At 47.4% G+C, this 4,805-nt stretch overlaps 1 non-coding gene across 1 annotated transcript; it reads right to left on the bottom strand.

Moving 5' to 3' along the window:
• Positions 1-1,406: 1,406 nt before the first annotated feature.
• Trnaf-gaa (transfer RNA phenylalanine (anticodon GAA)) lies at positions 1,407-1,479 on the bottom strand. The gene has a single exon. It is a non-coding gene; the product is annotated as a tRNA-Phe (tRNA).
• Between the last annotated feature and the right edge of the window lie 3,326 nt (positions 1,480-4,805).

Consider the following 4,805-nt stretch of genomic DNA (forward strand, 5'->3'; position numbering starts at 1 on the left):
GACTGGCCTTGAACTCACAGAGTTCTATCTGCCTCTCTCTGCCTCCTGGGTGCTGGAGTTAAAGATATATGCCACCACACTTGGCTTTTTTATTTTTTACATTTATTTATCTATTTATCTATTTATTTAGTGTGTGTGTGTGTGTGTGTGTGTACACGTGTCCCATAGCTAGTGTCAGAGGACAATTTGCTGGAGTTGACTCTCCTCTCTTTCCACCATATAGGTCTCCGGTATAGCATTCAGGTCGTCAGATGTGGAGACAAATGACTTCACCCAATGACCATGCAGCCCAGCTGTTTGGGCTTTCTTCTCACAGTAGGTGAGTTTACGGGCCTGGGCCTCCAGTCCTGCCTTGGTCTTCGTGTCTTTTGTTTTATGTGTGTATATACTTGATGTGTGTGCATATGCACGTGGAGGTCAGAGGTCAGCATCCAGCGTCTTCCTGAATTGCTCACACCCCCCTCCTTTTATTTGTTTAGTGTGTTTATGTACAGGGATGGGGACATGTGCATGCTACGGGTGTGCACGTGGAGGTCACAGGATGGCCCTCAGAACCAGTTCTTACCAGCCACTAGAAGCAAGGTCAGCTAAGACATGGTTACAGTTAGCCAGTGGGCAAGTTTGCAGGGCAACCCCTGTAGAGACACTGAGATTACAGACACATGTACTACTGCATTTAACTGCGATTCTGACCTCAGACCATCAGCCTTGCCCAGCCTCACCCAGTAAGCCATTGCCCTGGCCTGACCCCTTGTGTTTTAAGAGTCTCTCACAGAACCTAAGACTCCCAGTGCGGAGTCTCATGTTTGCACAGCAAGCCTTGTACTGACCACTCCATCTCTTGGCCACTCCATCTCTTTGTAACTTTTCATTTGTTTGGTTTTGTTTGCTTGTTTTGTTTTGTTTTGGTGGGGCAGGGTCTTGCTATGTAGCCCAGGCTGGTCTAAAACCTGTGTTATGTCAGCTGGACCAACTTCTGACCTGGCCTCCCTCCTCTCTTAGCCTTCTGCATCTCATGTTTCAAGATTGCCCTTCTTTTGACCGAGAAACCTGAGGGAAAGGCTGGGGCACCCTTTTTCTCAGGAAGGTGCAACAAGCCTTTAACTTGACTCTGACAGGAGTGTGAATCTGTCTAGAGTGGGGTGCAGAGGTTCCCCTGCAGGGGCCTCTAAACATGACTCCCCACAATGAGGCAAGTGAGCTTAAAGAGCCATTTAATTTCTTTTCTTTTTTTTTTTTTTTTTTTTTTGTGGTTTTTCGAGACAGGGTTTCTCTGTGTAGCTCTGGCTGTCCTGGAACTCACTTTGTAGACCAGGCTGGCCTCGAACTCAGAAATCTGCCTGCCTCTGCCTCCCGAGTGCTGGGATTAAAGGCGTGCGCCACCACGCCCGGCTAAAATGGATCCTTGCCGAAACCCGGGATTGAACCAGGGACTTTTAGATCTTCAGTCTAACGCTCTCCCAACTGAGCTATTTCGGCTCGGTCATTTCTTTTCTTTCTTCCTTTCTCTCTCTCTCTTTCTTTCTTTTTCTTTTTCATTTTCTTTTTCTTTTTCTTTCTTTCTTTCTTTCTTTTTTTTTGTTTTTTTTTTTTGTTTTTGTTTTTTCGAGACAGGGTTTCTCTGTATAGCCCTGGCTGTCCTGGAACTCACTCTGTAGACCAGGATGGCCTCGAACTCGAACTCAGAAATCCACCTGCCTCTGCCTCCCAAGTGCTGGGATTAAAGGCGCGCATCACTACTGCCTGGCTCTTTCTTTCTCTCTTTCTTTCTTTCTTTCACTTTGGGTATGTTTTGTCTGCATATATGTCAGGGCACCACATGATTGCCTAGTACTTGTGGAGCTCAGCAGAGGGTGTAGTATACCCTGAAACATGAGTTATGGATGGCTGCAAGCCTCGGGTGCTCAGGTAGGTGCTCAGGTAGGTGCTGGGATCTGAACCCAGGTCCTCTGCAAGAGCAGTGCTTCCCCCCACCCCCCACCCCCGCCCAAGACAGGGTTTCTCTGTGTAACTTAGAGATCCACCTGCCTGTCTGCCTTTACCTCCTGAGTGCTGGGATTAAAGGCATGGGCTACCATGTCTGGCAATGCTGAGCCAACTCTCCAATCCAATACTGAGTCTCATGACTTGAAGGACCTTGGGAGAAGTACAGAAGAGCTGGTGGGTTCTATCCTCGGCGTCTGACTTTGAGGCAGGTCTGTTGCAGGCTATCTGATCATACTGTGAACCTCAGGATTGTGTTATTTACGGAAAATTCCTGTTTCTACTTGTGGTGTGGCTCAGCCCTTAGCCTTTAACCCCAAACAATGAAGGTAGCGTTAGTTTGTAGAAGGAAGCACCTGTGTTTGAAAGTGGTATCTTATTGAGAGCCAGACAAGGTGGCAGGATAGGATCTGCCCAACTCTCATGAGAAGAGAGGAAAGAGAGGCTACTGAAGAGAGAGCAGGCAGAGAAAGAAAGAAAAAAAGAGGCAGTTTTACTGGGACAGTTATATAGAGAGGAAACAAGCTAGACACAGGGGACAACAGAATGGGCCAACAGAGCCCATTCAGGAGAGGCTGAGAGAGAAGCGAGATTGAATCAGTCATCTTGAAGAGGAGTTTGAGCCAGAACAGCTGAGTTGAACCAGCCAGCCAGAGCTCAGAAAGAACTAGAAAGGGTGCGCTTACTCAGCAGCAAGTCTCAGAGGCGGAAAGCATTCTAGGCCTGGATTAGATTGTATGGAGGCCAGCAGCTTCCAGGACTAGGCCTAGGTTAGCAAGCTGAGGCAGTAAACCCTCTGAGACATCAATTACCTCAGGAGAATAAAAAAGTTACTATAACATAGGTCATGGAAGAACTCTCTGGCCCAAGAACTCATTCAGGAGGCCCTGCCCTACACACGGAAAGCCATGTTCCTTCCTGTGAATGCATTGCTCAAAGGGGCCAGAGGAAGGCACCAGGTCTCTCTCTCTCTCTCTCTCTCTCTCTCTCACACACACACACAGGGAACCGAAGTTACAGCCTCTTATAAATCTCTCAAAGTGGTTGCTGAGAGTCAATCTCCAGTCCTCTACAAGAGCTGAGCTACTGTGTCAGGTCCAAAATAATAATAATAATAACTAATAATAACTAAAAGCCTCCTGGGCAGTGGTTTCTCTGTGTACCCCTAGCTGTCCCAGAGTACACTCTGTAGACTAAGGTGGCCTCAAACTCAGAGATCCACATGCCTCTGCCTCCTGAGTGCTGGGACTAAAGGCCTTTGCCACCACCACCCAGCTTGTTTATTGTGAATTTCTCAAACAGCTCTCATGGAACCCAGACTGGCCGCCTAGTCATGATGTATCAAGGCTGGAATTCATCTCTTGATCCCTCCTCCCAGGTACAGGTGGGCACACACACACACACACACACACACCCCTGCAGTGAGTGATTTGTGTTTAATATGAGTACAAAAGAAATCCACCCATACGCTCTTTTTACTATATCTGGCAGTAGACTCATCCTAATGAAATAAAAGCGAAACTGCTATTTAAAGAGAGACGGGAGCAGGGAGAGGCCAGCTCAGCTTTAGACTGCCCAGAACAGTCACTAGAAAAACCTGTTATTCAAGCAGAAACATCTGCTGGCATAGCCAGTGTCACCCCAGCTGTGAGCCAGACTCTAAACACCTGTCCTCACCAGACTTAGGATTTTAAGTGGGTAGCTATCAAACCAGTCTGTCCAGGTAGGGAATTGGTTGGAGTTGGCAGACAGCTTTAAGACACAATAGCTTTGGCTGGGTAGACACAAAAAGGCAACAGTCTTTTGTTTTGTTTGTTGTTTGTTGTTTTTTGAGACAGGGTTTCTCGGTGTAGCCCTGGCTGTCCTGGAACTCACTCTGTAGACCAGGATGGCCTCCAACTCAGAAATCCGCCTGCCTCTGCCTCCCGAGTGCTGGGATTAAAGGTGTGCACCACCACGCCCGGCAAGGCAACCAACGGTCTTAAAGTGAATCTTTCTTAACCATATTTGGGACTGAACCCAGGGTTTGATGCTTTTGAGGCAGAATGGTCTACCACTTAGCTAGCTTCTCAACCCTTGAGAGGAGTCCTTTTTCTTTCTTTCTTTTCTTTTATCTTGAGGCAGGGTCTCACATCCAGACTGGCCTCAAACTCACCAAGTAGCCAAGGATAGCCTCGAACTCCTGAACCTACTGCCTCCACTTAAGTGTTGGCATACAGGTGTGCCACCATGCCTGGTTTCTGTGGGTCTGCAGATTTAAAACTGTTTGTTTTAAATATTTTTTCTATGTATATGTGTGAAGGGCAGAGGAGAATTTTAGAAGTCCCTTCTCTGCTTCTACCATGAGTCAAGTCATACAATGCAGGGCCGTGGACTTGGCAGCAAGTCAGGGCAGTCATGCGCTACCTCACTGACCCTGAAAATGTTTTGGTTGTGTGTGTGTGTGTTTGCTTGTTTGTTTTGGGTAGGCTGAAAATGTAGCTCAACACTTTCTGGGCATCAAGACTCTGGGATCGTTTCGTTCCCCAGTGCTGCATAGAAAAGACATGTTTTTTTTGTTTTTTTTTGTTTTTTTTGTTTTGTTTTGTTTTGTTTTTTTATTCTGTCATATGTGGAACCTGCCTCAGCCACTGGAGTGGTGGGTTCACAGACACGGGTGAGGCCTTCTCATGTCACCCTGTGTTTGTTGGTTACCAGGATGCTGAGTGAGCCGCAGAGCTGTGAGTTTGTCCTCCTTTCAGGGAGTGCCCAGATCCTCCTGGCAGCAGAAGTGGTGGTCTCTCAAGAAGGCAGAACCATTAGGTGTTGGGTTGGGCCTGGCT

The sequence above is a fragment of the Mus caroli genome, unplaced genomic scaffold, assembly GCF_978045245.1.
Source record: "Mus caroli unplaced genomic scaffold, Mus_caroli_1 scaffold_2, whole genome shotgun sequence".
NCBI classification, from domain to species: Eukaryota; Metazoa; Chordata; class Mammalia; order Rodentia; family Muridae; genus Mus; species Mus caroli.